This window comes from Pleurodeles waltl, chromosome 9, assembly GCF_031143425.1.
Source record: "Pleurodeles waltl isolate 20211129_DDA chromosome 9, aPleWal1.hap1.20221129, whole genome shotgun sequence".
In the NCBI taxonomy this organism is placed as follows: domain Eukaryota; kingdom Metazoa; phylum Chordata; class Amphibia; order Caudata; family Salamandridae; genus Pleurodeles; species Pleurodeles waltl.
The window spans coordinates 183,485,913-183,502,295 of NC_090448.1; positions in this window are offsets into that span (position 1 = coordinate 183,485,913).

Below are 16,383 nucleotides of genomic sequence, written 5' to 3' on the forward strand. Positions count from 1 at the left end.
TGGCCCCCATCTCTCAACCCCTATTCCTGGGGAGTGAGGACGGGGGGGGATCGATCTAGGTCTTCAGGATTTTGCTGAACAGGGGCCCCGGGTCGTAGCTCCTCTGCAGCACAGCTCACTCCATGAGCTCGTAGCCATGCCCCTTAAATCTTTGACGATCTTGACTGAACATTTATCATTCATAGTTTGGTGCGGGATTGAACTTAATATTCAAAACATTTTTAATCTGACAGAATGTGACTTCTTAGTCAGTTCTATATCTATTTTTATTATGACTTATTTTACAGCATGAGATACTTGATATTCTTTTTGTCATCAGTCTCTTGAAGTGCATCAATGAATCCCTAAAATGTATCCATCCAACCAATCCATCTAGCACCAATATTTAGCTTTTGGTATTATAAAAAGGTGGTGGTGGTTTTGGGAAGGCGCTAGCATTGTAAACTAGTGAAGAACTTATTGACATTGAGTGTAGCATTCCCTCTGACGCTGTTTGATGATCACATTTATGCAAACTTTCTCTAAAATCCTTTGACCTCACAGCCTAAGGATCATCTTTGACATTAATTGGAACTGTGTCTTCTCTCTTAGCTGCCATTGTCAAATTTCCTGAGCCCAACTGTTGCCTTCAACTCTTTGTTCTTTGAAGACCTACGAAGTTTTCCTGAGCCCCACTCGTCAGCCTTGTATGCAACTGGTTCAAGTATGACCAGCTCGGTAAGCACAACCCTGAGTAATTATCCTTGAGCCACTTTGTCAAATGCTGTGGTACGATGACTCCATTTAGTGGTCTTGGAAAGATATTTATTTCCTCCTTTTTAACACTTTGTTTTCATTTTCTGACACTTGGTTGGTCTCCACCCTGCAGCTCTTCTGTTTGCTTCATTTGAGAGTTATATTTATCTTTTACTGCGCTTTGTAAACCTGGTTGCATCCGCCTTCAGAGTTAATTCTCCATTAAATGTATAATTAAATTTTGTGTGGAAGCATGGCACCTTTTACTATGGCCTTGGTCATAGTTTTTTGACCAATGGTTCGTAGACATCTCAGTGAAGCTGTTTTTATCTTCTACTGCTTCACACCACCTGGAGTTGTGCTTTGACTCCACATACGCCAGCCATCGACTCTGCACTTTGAGAAAGGCACAGATGGTACGCACAAGCAGTTTGCTTGGACCACAGCATACTCTCTGGGAGAGCACTGTCTTTCTTCTGGTTACTTATCCCCTATCTCGTCACCAGTTGTAGTGTCCTCCCTAGCTCGGTACCCGCTAATCACTATGCCACACACAGAGATGTACATCACATGTCTTTATCCCTCTGCGTGTACCTGTGAACTCCAACATTCAAAAGCCAAGCTTTCATTACATCATATTGAATACTATGGTTATGCTCTCTTGACTCAGAAATGACCACGCAGACTCTTTTTGTCTGTTCCAAAGCCAGCATTACCTAACTATCACAACAGGGATGAAAACACTCCGGACTACACCTGCACGACCTGCCCCTGTGTTTTTTCTCACATGCCTATAGAAAGACAGGATCTCATACACAAATCAGTACTATAATTTATTACACATGATTAACAATTAATAACTTGCACATTTACAGATTAACATGGAAAACACTTGAAACCATGTGACACCATAATCCCTAATTCCAAGGTTAAGATATTACTCACTTTTTATGATACATTTGACAATTGTTTATGGCCAAGCATTCTTTGCCCTACAAATGTGTTCATGCTCTCTTGTAAATGTTATGTATTTGAAGTGTGTGGATCCAAGACTCCTGAGCGTTTGGAATTTGTTTTCTTCCCTGCGCCCACTGTAAATCATGTGTTTTAAAAAACATTTGAATTCACATCTTGGTGAGCATTACATTGTAAACTACATTTGGTGTTCCCCTAATGCCCAATAAATGGGCTTTCATATGAATTTTTATCCATTTCCTGCTTTTCCGAATTCAAGACAGCTTCCCCTTCTTGTGGAATGCTGGCTTTACTAATCTATTTCAAAGCAATTAACTACTTTCACAGAGGGCTACAGCACTCCTCTGGTCACCCTATCTTCCACTACTACTTCCACTACTTTTGCCTGGGAGCAACCCCTCCTCTTGAGTAAATGCTGACTTCACCACCATACACTCACTATTCCCATGCTCCACACTCACTATATAACCCACTTCTTGTACCATGAATCTGTTTAAGAATCCCTCTTACGCTCCAACTTCTAGTCACCATTCACATCACTTTTCCTTCTCTCCCGATACTGCGACTCACCTTGTGTCTATCTCTCCTTTTATCTCTCTCTCATAGTTCCCTTTCTGCTCATTCTACCCTTTCAATGCATCACTCCCTCCCATAACACTATCCTAGTTCTCCTTCACATAACTCTACTCACTAAACCACTGAAGTACTTCCTTCCATAATATTCTGTTGTTCCATCCCATTCCATTCCATTGTCTTACATCATTTACCTCCTAAATTATGTTCCTGTCTTATGATCCCACCTATCAATGCTCATTACTATGCCCCCTTGTATTCTTTTCTAAACGTGCATTGTCATTCAGCTGTATCAAACAATATCCCAATAAACCTTCCATTGTCTTCCCTTGCAGTCCTTCCTGACACTCCTTCCCCCTGACTGCTCTGTACCTTTGCATTCTCCCTACCACTTCTGTTTTATCTCCTCAAAGCTAACATTTTGCTCTACTCCTAATACATATCTATCCTTTCTCCACTTTAGAAACTGCTTTTTAATAGACCAAAACTACCCACCCCTTTCATCCATCCTACGAGGGAAGGGAAGATAACCTTGCTGCACCAAGCTACGTCATTTCCAAAACTCAGGGATGCATCATGCTTACAAGAATACGATGCATCTCTGTGTTTTCACCTGCGCTGGCGCTAAATCAGCTGCCTATCACCAGCAAACCACTCTTTTGCCATAGGGCAAGGATGCCTGCATTGCTGAGGTGGTTGTTTATGTGCAGGAAGAGACACCTTCCTGCACATAAACAATCTTTAATGGTGGTTTAATTCTTTTATGTGTGCTGCAGCACACATAGAAAGAGCACAAAACAAGGAGAAATTAAAGTATTTCTCCTTGTTGCACCACTTTAACCCCACCTGTGGGGTGGCGTTAGTTTTTGACGATGCCTTAGGTTTATGATTTCTCGTAAATCTGGGGCAGTGTCAATATACAATGGGTGTTGCGTGGGTATACCCACAACAACGACCATTGCATGCCCCTTTGCCACAGAAAACTGCATGGGAAGCCCATATTTACAAGGCAGTGTTAAGCCATTTAAAATGGTTTACCACCACCTTGTAAATATGGAGCAGGGCACAGCGCCACTGAGGCATCGCTAAAAGTGACACTTCGGTGGTGCTAGGGACTCATAAATGAGGCACTAAGGGGGTCATTCTGACCCTGGCGGTAATTACCGCCATGGCGGAGGTCGGCGGTAGCACCGCCAACAGGCTGGCGGTGCACCGCTGGGCATTCTGACCGCGGCGGTTCAGCCGCGGCCAGAAACGGAAAGTCGGCGGTGTCCCAGTGGGAAAGCCAGAATGACCGATGCGGTCTTTTGACCGCGGAGCGGTCTTTCGGCGGGAACCGCGTGGCGGGCGGCGACCGCCGTCCGCCGCGGTCAGAATGACCCCCTAAGTCTGGACTGTCAGATAGTTTCCTCCCTGTCCTTATTCTTTACAACCCCTCTTTGAGTCACAACCATCCATCTAATTACAAGGTATCCTCCATTCTTCTTTCTTTATCTTCTTCTTAACCTATAATTACAACCATTTGCTTCTTGTGCATGTCATCTTGTCCTTTACAATTACTTGCTGATACTCAGCCCACTTCTCTGCCCCTTATCAGATCAAAATATCCTGCTTCTCTCCTCCCCGCGTAAGCGATACCTCTATAACATCTTGTGACAGTTTATTCTCTACTAAAACCTTACTGAGAAGCACTTTAATTCCTTTAGTTAAAGATTTCCCCAAATATCAACTGACATGTGTTTCCTATTCATTAGCAATGACCTTGACTTATAATTCATAATGAATCATTTTATGGGAGAGAGCTACACTAAACCATATCTCTTGTTGATAGGTATAAACATGTGTCACAAACTAAAGAAAACAAGAGACAGTTTGCCTTCATTGACAAAAATTACATCTTAATAACCCCATTTTGGGTTTTCAGTGAGATGGAAGTCCTGCATTGGTCAGCTTTAAATGTTCCTCACATCTATCTAAATCTGTTTTTATGTTTGATAAATCACACTGAAGTCCTCCTTCACAACCATCTTTTTTAAGACAACCAAAACAAAGAAGGCTTTATCACTTAGTATGAGAGATCTGAGTTGGCTTTTCCTAATTCTCTCTGTTCTAAACATGGGGCTCTTCACTTAACCCACTTTTCCTGCAGATCAACAAATATCGCATCTTGGGGTCATCTTTGAGGTTAGCAGGATTATCAGGATATCTCTGATAAATCTTAAGTTACTTGGAGTCATCTTCATACATTGGTGTGATGTTCTGGGAGGTATGCTTTACATTTGTGGGAACTGAGAACAGGTGCCAGACTATAAAAGCCTAATTCAGAAAGGTAAATTTTCATGTGTTGTTCAATTCACATATAGATCTAACCCCGTACCAAGGTGTATCTTTCCACATTTTTGGTATACTCCATTTCTGAATGGAGATTTACATTTAGGTGATGATTTAGATGGCCTCTTCTAAGAAGTGGGTAATGCCTTCTTTAAATGCATTTATGAATGTAAAGTTACTACGGGTAACGTTTCACCCATTTGTGGAGCTCTCTGCCACCCAGATCGAGACTTCAAGTGACACGCGACAAACCATACTTTTAAATATTAATAACACCTCTAAATACAGCTTGTCACTCACAAGGTTGGATGACTGATATTTAAAAGAGGGGCATGTTTGAAATTGAAGTTGGCAAGTTCCTACACTAACTAGCTTCCAAAAACCATATCCACTGGGCATGGTTGTGGATGGAACCTAGAAAATTAGGAAGTACAGAGTATACATTTTAGTCTGTACCTTTTGACAGGAAACACCTGAAATAGTTTTACAAGGGTTATTTTTTATTTATTAAATGTTGGATTCATTGATTAATATGGAATTTTTTTAAATAGTTAGGAAAAGTATATTTTAGAAAGTTGTCGTGTCTCTGCATGAAGCTCCTGGATGTTAATTTACAGCAGGTCACCAGCTGCTGACCAGTAAGTGATTGACTTTAATGAGGTGTGAATGCTGCTCTTAGGACAGACCTGTGGCTTAGGAGTGGTGATAGGACGGACTGGGTGTGGATCATTTGATGCCTATCAGCACAGGATGTACAGTTAGCATGGACCCTGCAACTTCATTACCTTAAAAGGGACAGAGGTGAGGCATGTATATTCATAGTTTTGTGTCAAGCGAGACCAGAAGAAGGTAAACCCTTTATCCCAGAATCTACACTTGCCTAGCTGGCTCTGAACCCAGTGGTAAGGAAATTACCCCCAGAACAGGTTTAGAGTGGACACAGAAGAGTGGACTGCATATTTCCCTGTCCACACCTCTGGTCGGAACCCAAGAGTGCTGGACAAGTGAGAAAAGGTTTCTCCATCTTGGATTTTAGGAATGAAGGACACTGTGGTATTATTCATCATTGGGCAAAGAGGAACTGCTGAAAAGTTGATATGGCTGTTGCTTCTACCTTTTCCCCATTGGTTAGGAGGGAACCAGATGTCACCCCCACCCACAGCTATTACTAACTGAAAATGTGGCATATCAAGGCTCCCTCCTCAGAACACTTTCTGGAAGTTACTTGCTGTGGCTTGCTAGGAGCCCTGAAAGACTGGACCTGCACATTTTTGCAACTGGGCCAAAGAAGTGGACTCCAAAGGTCAGTAGGCTGACCTCATGCATAGCTAATGGGACACAACAAACTTCCATGAGGGCTTTTCCCTCAAGTGACCAGTATCAACTGGACCTTAAAGGTGAGCTCAGCTGTAGTGAGTCCTTACCCCTAAGTGCAGAGGATCTGCCAGAGAAGCTCTGAAAAGCAGGACATTTTTGAACTTCTAAGTCCTTCAAATCCATCAGAAGGATAGTGCACAAATGTTCCTGATTTTGATCAACTTTCTTGGTTACAGCTTCAAGCTTGCTTACTCTGCAGGAGGATTTTGAGCTCTATAAAAAATAGTAAGTCAGAAGGTAAAATATTTGACGAGGACAGGCCTACTTGGGATGTCTGAACCATGCTCCATTGTGCTCAGTCTGAAATCACATCTAGAGCTTTGTCTACTACTTCTGTAAACTATCATGCACTGGTCTTTTTGTCACTATTTTTACTTAAAACTTTAAAGATGCTTGTATCTGATTCCCCTTTTTGGATTTTTAGTATGCTGGAGTAATTTGTTCATTTCATTTCACTCTATTTTTCTTATTTGGGATGTTTTTGGTGTTTTGACTTTATTAATGTTTTAAGGACACACTTTCTTCTGCACCTGACTGACTGCCGGGGCCAGACAGCACGAGCCAGAATCTCATGGGCACCTGGGGGCAGGAGTGATAAATTGGTGCTTCAAGCCCCACAGTGTGCCGCATGCTTCCTTCAGCTTCTGACTGATGTCTTAGACCTGGATGTCATGAGCCAGAATCCCATGGGCACCTAGATGAAGGAAAGATAGATTGGAGCTTCACACTCCACAGCATGGGCTCAGACTACATATGGCAATTTCCCGTGGACACCTGGAGGTGGGAGCGATAAAGCCTGGATGAAGACTGGGCCTGTCTGTGCCTATCCACGGAAGAGGCAGTGCGGGCCATGTCTCTTGATTCTTCACTCCACATTTTATGGACCAGCGAAGCCTTAGACTATAATTGGTAAGCAGAAAAATCCCATACATACTGCTTTTGAGTCACCCTTAGCAAACATTCATAAAAGGTATTCAATAATGTCATTTTTAACTTCTGCAGTGACACATCTCTTGTGGAAGAGCTTGGTATTGGGACGGGAAGCAAGAAAATAGTCTCCTCAGCTAATGAAACAGTCTTACATTATGTACCAATAAATACAGCAGTGGGATCCTTTACTCCGATAGATTGTCCTGGGTGTTGCTTAGTTAGCTCTGATGTCCATCTCTCCCCTGACTTGCTGGTGTCTAAATTGATTGCTGCTGCTTATAAAAGAAAAAAGAAAGATCCTCATGGGTTGGTTTTAGCATATTTCATCAAGAAGCTTTTTATTGTACTGTAATAAAGGCCCTATTAGAGTGATTGGCAAGCATATTAGAAAAGGTCAAGTGTAGGCCTGTGCCCCCAAATTGACAAAAACCATTGAGTTATCCTCAATGGTATCTGATGTGTTCAATCAGGTGGAGCTTTTCAATAAGTCTTCCTTGGAACCAATCTATAAGAGGTTCGAATTAAATGAAAAGTTTATTGCAGGACTGAGAAACATTATTTTCTAGCATCAAACAATGATAAAAATATAGGGGGTCATTCCAAGTTTGGCGGGCGGCGGTTGCCGCCTGCCAAACTTCCCCCGTCAAAAGAACGCTCCGCGGTCAGAAGACCACGGGGGCCATTTTGACTTTCCCGCTGGGCCGGCGGGCGACCGCCAAGGGAGCGCACGCCGGCCCAGCGGGAAAGGCCCTGCAACACCGGCGGTGTTGCAGGGGTGCGACGGGTGCAGTTGCACCCGTCGCGATTTTCACTGTCTGCTAAGCAGACAGTGAAAATCATGCTGGGGCCCTGTTAGGGGGCCCCCTGCACTGCCCATGCCAGTGGCATGGGCAGTGCAGGGGCCCCCAGGGGCCCCACGACTCCCGTTCCCGCCATCCTGTTCCTGGCGGTAAAAACTGCCAGAAACAGGATGGCGGGAAGGGGGTCAGAATCTCCATGGCGGCGCTGCAAGCAGCGCCGCCATGGAGATTCAGCCCAGCCAGGGGTAATCCGTCGGGAAACCGCCGGACCCCTTTTCTGACCGCGACTTTACCGCCGCGGTCAGAATGGGCAGGAAAGCACCGCCAGCCTGTTGGCGGTGCTTTCCGTCGGTCACGGCCCTGGCGGTTTTTACCGCCAGGGTCGGAATGACCCCCATAGTGTCCTTCATTGCTGACCCTGCCCATCCACTACAAGCCCAACCTCAATCTCAGATATTGGTTGGTTCAGAGGGTAGGGGGCCTGGGGCTTCCAGTATGGCTGATGATCATTTTGGACCTATATCTTGTTCATTATAGTCTGCTGCTGCCATAGGCTGGCCTGTACCCTCTTCATCTGTTCTTCCGTTGGCAGTCTCCTGATTGATCTCAATTATTCCACCTAGAAAATTTGTTCCTGAGACTGCATTGAGGCCCTATGCTATAATTCAGAACCCTCAGCAGGCTCTCACAAGATTGAATCTGCCTCCTGAAGCCTCTCCATGCACTGAAATATTGGACAATGTACCATAATTAAAACGAGGAGCAATTGATAGTACTCAACAGTTAATTAACAAAATGGTTCATTGGTCAGGTAGAAGGGAGGCCATGTTTTAAACACTTCAAAATGGCAAGATGTGTTGATTGAATTGGAGGGGGTACCTAAAGTATCTAAGGGTGATTATTTAGTCAAAAAATGTTGATAAATCTGAGATAGTCGGTAGACTGCTTTCTCAGCTCTTGTTTTCTTTCGGCCCATAACACCAACACATCAATGAGGGTCCAGCATCTGGGTTTCTTTTACCCCCCTCCCATGGTGAACTGAATGCCTTTTTCTCAGACACCACTTTTGTGAACAGGTGTTGGAGCTTGTCCACCTTTCACTATTCCACCTTCAAATGACTTTGAGACAATTAGTTCTTTGAGTGACAATGATTGACTAGATAATTCAGGACCTATTTTTTCAAATACTTTTGGCCCTCTTGGAGATGATCTTTTAACTACTTTTTGTAAGGTTACTGTACGAAAGTAGCCTCTTTCTAGCATGGTTACCCCGACTTTTGGCCTGTTTGTGAGTGTGTGTCAGTGTGTTTTTATTATGTCACTGGGATCCTGCTATCCAGGACACCAGTGCTCATAGATAAAAACCTATATGTCAGTATGTTTTGCCTGTCTCACTGGGACCCTGCTAGCCAGGACCCCAGTGCTCATAGTTTGTGGCCTAATGTGTATGCCTGTGTAGTGCCTAACTATGTCACTGAGGCTCTGCTATCCAGAACCTCAGTGCTTATGCTCGCTCTGCTCTTTATTTTGTCACTGTAGGACAGTGACTTAATTTACCAATTTCAATTGGCATACTGGACCCCCCCTTATAAGTCCCTAGTATATGGTACCTAGGTACCCAGGGCATTGGGGATCCAGGAGATCCATATGGGCTGCAGCATTTCTTTTGCCACCCATAGGAAGCTCAGACAAACCCTTGCACAGGACTGCCATTGTAGCCTGGGTGAAATAACGCACACATCATTTCACAGCCATTTTCACTGCACTTAAGTAACTTATAAGTCACCTATATGTCTAACCTTCACTTACTGAAGGTTAGGTGCAAAGTTACTAAGTGTGAGGGCACCCTTGCACTAGCAAAGGTGCCCCCACATAGCTCAAGGCCATTTCACCAGACTTTGTGAGTGCGGGGGCACCATTACACACGTGCACTACATATAGGTCAGTATCTATATGTAGCTTCACAATGGTAACTCCTAATATGGCCATGTAACATGTCTAAGATAATGGAATTGTCCCCCTATTCCACATCTAGCATTGGGGAGCCAATTCCATGCATCCTGGGGGCTCCACCATGGACCCCCAGTACTGCCAAACCAGCTCTCTGATGCTTACACTGCAGCTACAGCTGCTGCCACCTCACAGACAGGGTTCTGCCCTCCTGGGGCAAGGCAGCCCAGTTCCAGGAAAGCAGTACAAAGCAGTTCCTCTGAGAGCAGGGTGTTACACCATCTCACTTTGGAAATAGGTGTTACAGGCTGGGGAGGGGTAGCCCCCCCCAGCCTATGGAAATGCTTTGAAGGGCACAGATGGTGCCATCCTTGCATAAACCAGTCTACACTGGTTCAGGGACCCTTTCTCCCCTGCTCTGGCATGGAACTGGACAAAGGAAAGGGGAGTGACCACTCCCCTGTCCATCACCACCCCAGGGGTGGTTCCCAGAGCTCCTCCAGTGTGTCCCAGACATCAGCCATGTTGCTTTGCAAGGGGTGGGGGCACTCTGGTGGGCTCTGAGTGCCCAGTGCCAGCAGGTGATGTCATAGACCCCTCCTGATAGGTCCATACCTGATAAGTTAGCCAATCCCCCTCTCAGGGCTATTCAGGGTCTCTCCTCCGGGTTCTCTTCAGATTCCTCTTGCAAGTTTCCTTCAGGAATCCTCTGCAACAACTTCAGCATCCTCTGACCTCGGATCAACCGCAGCCTGCTCCAAGAAACGCTGTAACTGCAACAAAGTGTCTACAAGAGACACTTTTCTTCAGCAACCTCAGCTCCAAGTCAGCAACTGCAACAGCTTCCATAGTGTACATGCTCTGGGGACTCCCTGTCTTCATCCTGCACCAGAAGGACCAAAGAAATCTCCCGGGGAGTGACAGAGTCACTCCCCTGCTTCAAGCAGGCACCTTCCAAGGCGACAACCGGTACCCTGGGACCCCTCTAACGGCGACGACCAGTACCCTGGAACTCCTCTCACAGCGACGAGCATGCTCCTAACGACATAAAGGGTGGACATCATCGACATAGACTGCCCTGAGGTCCTGCTGATGCAATTTGGAGGAGGTAAGACCTTGCCTTCCCCAAGAACGACAGTACCCCTGTGTTTTCTGTCTTCTTCACCTCCCGAGACCTCTGTGCACTCTTTACAAAACTCCTTCATGCATAGCCTGGCCCAGGTCCCCAGCACTCCACCCTGTGACGCTCAGCTCACTGAGTTGTTCTCCGGCGGCATGGTCCCTTCTTTTGTTGTGCTGCATCAACTGTGTTTTGCACCTCGTTTGAACCAAGATTCTGTGGCTTCTGGGGGCACTGGCTGGCATCCTAAGGGCTCTCTGAAGTGCTGAGAGCCCCAAATTCCTCCTCTCACAGAGTTGAGGACCACAGATCCCTCCACGGTCCATCGAGCACCATTTTGATGAAAAACACACTTTTGCTGTAGCCAAGGCTTGTTGGTGCCTTCCCACACTAAATCTCATCTGCAACGATCTTCATGCCGTGGGACATCTCTTGCATTATGCAGGAACCTACTGGCATTTTCCTAGGGTGCATTTCTGCAGTCTTCTACTAACTGGAGACTCTTCTTTTGCACCCTCTTCTGGGTTGGCAGGGGCTCCTGTCCTACCTGGAACTTCTTTTGACTTCTGGACTTGGTCCCCTTCCTTTGTAGGTCTTCAGGTCCAATAATCCAGCAGTTGTTCTTTGCAGACTTGGTTGGCTGCTGCAAAATCCCAAAAACTATATGTAGTGCGTCCTAAGGAAAAATGCAGTACTTTACTCCTGCTTTTCTGGGCTCTGGGGTGGGGTAATTTACTTACCTTTACTGTATTCTTACTCTCCCAGCGATTCTGCACACACTACACTTGTCTAGGGGGGAATTTGTGATTCACATTCCACTTTTTTAGTATATGGTTTGTGTTGAACCTAGACCTATTTTCTCCCATTGCATTCTATAGGATTTCCTACTGTTTGAATTGTTCTATGACTATTTACTTGTCTAATTTTGGTGTCTAGTGTATATATTGTGTATAATACTTACCTCCAGAAGGAGTATTGTCTCTAAGATATTTTTGGTACTGTGTCACCCAAATAAATACCTTTATTTTTGGCAACACTGAGTATTGTTTTTACTTGTGCATAAGTACTGTGTAACTATAAGTGGTATTGCATGAGCTTTGCATGTCTCCTAGTTCAGCCTAAGCTGCTCTGCTTTAGCTACCTGTATCAGCCTAAGCTGCTAGAACACTACTACATTCACTAACAAGGGATAACTGGACCTGGTGTAAGGTGTAAGTACCCAATATACCCACTACAAACCAGGCCAGCCTCCTACAGTTACTAACATGTTAGAATTGTTAAGCTGGAATATTTCTGGCCTAGCTTCAAAGTAATCTCTTAATATTTGGATGGACTTTGTTTGTCATTCTAATATTCTTTGTTTTGAAGAAACTCAGGCAGCAGTACACTCTTTCTTTGCTGATGGGTAAAGGTGTTTTTTGACTGATATTCCTTCTGCATCTGGCAGAGCTGAAGGCAGTTTTATTACAATGATTTCCTTTAAACTTGATTGTAATACATTATGCCTTGATACTGTCTCACCTAGCCTTTTGGCAGTTCTTGAATGCTTTTCATAAAAGGGTGAATTCCTGGTGTTGAATTCTTTGAAATTTCCATTAGGTTAAGGAAGTTTGGACCATCTGACAGCTCTAAAAGCTTTTTCAGTTTTTTTTAGAGCTGAACATAGTCATTTTGATCCCCCTGTCCTTTTGGGTGATTTTAATATGCTTCTGAGTAACAGTAATGGCTGCCCTCTATGGTTGATGGTAGTATAAGGAAGTTGGAGGTACCCTCCACTTAGAACATCCATTGTCTGGGGAACACTTAAATAATATTCTCAATGAATTTAATCTGAACTTCTCAATGGATAAGGGCAATTAATTCACACTTTTATATCAATGCCCAACCTTTATAAGGAGAGGGTCTTCCACAATTATCAATTATACATATAATTAAAAATAGTTCTTTATTATTTTGTTTACATGGCACATGGGATGAACACATGTACTCATACAAGGAATCAGATATAGGAAGAAAAGAACTCCCATACAACCCCCTACAAGAGTAAAGCATACATGAACACCAGTTGGTCCTGCGAGGGAACAAAATAGAACAAGCAATTAAAACAAATTTGTTGGCCACTGGTATCAGCATACTAAACAGGATAAATAGTGCACTTGAGCCATAACTATAGATTATATTATTACTTCAGCCCCTCCTGTTTTAATGATTAAAGATTCTAACATCACATGGAGTAGATTTAGTGATCATAATCCTATTAATCTTTATTTATCCTGGGCAAAAGTAATGGGAAATTCAAATGTAGGGTCAATCTGGACTGTCTTGCTAAACATATTATAACTCACTTGGATCAAGTACATAGAATTAAGTGGTCAACATAATTCCTGCCACGTTTCCTACTAATGTAACTACTTCCTGTACTGAGCAGTTTAGTGTTTGTCTCTTAGAGACTTCTAATAACTCTGTCCTCCTTTCTAACCATTTGTAGCTAGTTTAGTTATGATCTGGTATCTCAGGGGTTCTCCTGGCCTGTTCCATATTATGGCTAGTTCAAAAAGATATGTTTAAGAGTGCACAGAGACCTTCGAAAAGTATTAAATAAGATGCTTAGTGAGAGTGATGCAGTCTGGGTCTATCGCTAGGGGTATAAATCAGCTATTAAAAATAGGAAAAAAAACCTTAAGGGAGGAAGCTTGTGAACAGTTTATTCCAACCACTTTGCATGGTCACAGTTACATTTTCTGGGAAATAGTTAACTGTCCATTTCTCACTCAGTCTGAAAGAAATATTATATGCACTCACTTTCCCTCCGACAGATGAGTTAAGCACTTTGAAGGTCTCTATAGTGACAACGATATTTCTTCCAATGATTCTGAGATAAGTATCCCTCAGGGTCCATCTTAGATATTTTTTGGGTCGGGAGGAAATTAGGGACACATTATCTTGGTTGGCTAGTAGTAAGGTCCTGGGACCAGATAGAGTGCCTGCTGATTTATATAAAGCAGACCTGGTGTTATCGGCTTCCCTGTTAACACAGGGTCTTAATGCAGCAGTAGGAGATAGTATTCCATCCTTGGTAGACATGATCAGTCATTACTCCAGCATTTAATAAAGGTGCTAAGAATGATTCCTGCTGTTACAGACCAATTAATTCTATTGTAAATCTAGCAGGTCGACTGGTCTTATCAAGGCTTTCAGATTGGGCAGAGGATAGCCATGTAATAACTGAACTACAATATTGTACAATGGACCAGTACATCTTCCTATTAACATATATGTAGTCGTCCTCCAAGGTAGTCTTAACTTGGCTTTCATGGACTTTTCATTCACTTTTCAGAGGGTCAACAGAGATAAATTATGGTATTTAATGTCCTCTATGGGTGTAGACCCTGAAATTGTTACTTTTCTAAGGGATCTGCACAAGAATATGACTGCCTCTAAGAGATATGGTTCTGAGGGTCAATTCCCTGATAACCTTAGAATTAATAAGAGATGAGGAATGGGTGCATTTTGCCACCTTTCCTATTTACATTATTTTAGGAAATTGGGTTATTAATTGTGCAGGATGCAAGAACTGCACAAGTAATAGGTCCATAATTTCCCCTTACTGGGTACCAAGCATTCCATTGTTGCACTTAACTCTCTCAGTGTAGCAAAGCAGAGTAATCCAAACCTACTCAGGGGAGGTAGTGAGCGCTAGTAATCACCATTCACTGGCACACAAAAACAACACTCAATAAATGATTGTTCAGGGAGTGTTTTTTCTTTAGAAATGGAAAAGCATATTTTTACACACACACTTACAAACGTATACATAAGGATTACATTATGACTTTAAAGCCATAGTGCTCCCTTACCTATACCAGACAACACATCATAATATAGGAGGGAGGTTATCTCTTTAGATAAAACAGACATATTGCCATTATCAACGGTTCACTATATTACAGGAACAACAAACAACATGTTAAAAACACCATCATTTTTAGCAAAATTACAATGAGTAATAATAATCATGGGTAAATGCAATTGTTAATGTCAATGAAGCTTATCAGTCTTCATCAATAAACACTGTTAACATTATTATTTCAAAAAAACATCTAAAAATGAACATAATGTGTTGGTGTTTTTATATACTTTCAGACCATATAAAATGTGACCATAAAATCAGCCCCTAGAGGGCACCACATTTAGCCCACATAAAATGCAGTCATAGATCCAGCCACTAGAGGATGCTGTACTCCCAGCTGTAGAGCAAAAGCTCCACCTCCTCACCTCCAAGGTGGTTACTTCACAGGCAGCTAGTTCCATTGGATTCCTGCACCAACTCTCCCCTGGTCTTTGTTTCTGAGTGCAGACATGTAGATATTTCTCAAAGTATATAAGGGGGCCAACCTCACTGACCCTTGGAGGCACCACTGGTCCTGGGGTCAACAGGAAGAGAGTCCTTGGTTCTTTTGAGCATCAGGGGGTTTCTCCTTTCAGGTGTCCATGGCTGCTGCAGTCCGAGTATTCAGCAGAAAAAAGCACAACATCACCAACATCACTTTCTTTCCCTTGTGCAAGAGTTTTTAAAATGGGATGAACAGTTCTAAAAAGCAAGCCACCCTGCCAATCCTAGGGTGCAACATCACCTCTCTACCCCTGCCCAATCCACCTGCACATCGTGTTGAGACACTTCAATGTGGCATCATCCTGAAGTCACTGGTCACATATTGCCCCCTCACTGATGTCACTGTCAGGGCCTTACCTCCAAAACATTTAAAGATGAACTCCCTCCATGTGGTTTCAGTTGTCTGGGCTGTCTCCTTTTTTCAGTGGGCCTGGGCAGTTCCAGCCCTGCTACAGTATTTCAGATAATCAACAGATGCTGATTTTCATCCCACCTCTTCCTGCTCAGGAGCTGAGGGAATCACTGTTAATTACCCCTCTTGTGTGTGGAGGCCCTTGTTCCTGCTGCTGGAGAGCAATGTAAAGAATTTGGCCCAGCAGGGTGACAGAATTCCTAGGCTCTGATCATGCTCTAACAGTTGTCTCACACATGCGGCCCCCACACGTGCATACATGTGTGTGCACATATGTTCACGAGTAACCAACCAAGTGCTCCTTACAATTGCTGCGTTGCACACTCCAATTTGCCATGTGATTACTGTGGGTGAGAAACATGTAGGATCACCAGCCCTTAGTAAATTGTCTGAAACTAGGTGATCCAAAAAATCTAAAAAATCGGGGGACATTAAATTGGTGTAACTATACATGAGTCAGCTAGAAACCGCCCTTCTCAAAGGTGAAAAAGATCTTTGACGAGTAGGGGGTAGGTTATCATGGTGTTGCTCTACGCTGATGATACTGTCTTATCATCCCACACTTCGCTTGGCCTTAAGAACCTTGTAGATTATGTTGTCTCTCTCATAGATTTCTCGGACCTTTCTGCCAATTTTAAACAATTCCATATAATAGCTGTTGGCCCTAAATCAACTAAATCAAGGCATTATTATGTACAAGATCATTATGAGAAATTGGATAACTGGCTAAAGGTGAAGCCATACTCAAGCAGCAACCACAATAAAACAAGCAAAACCCAAATCAACC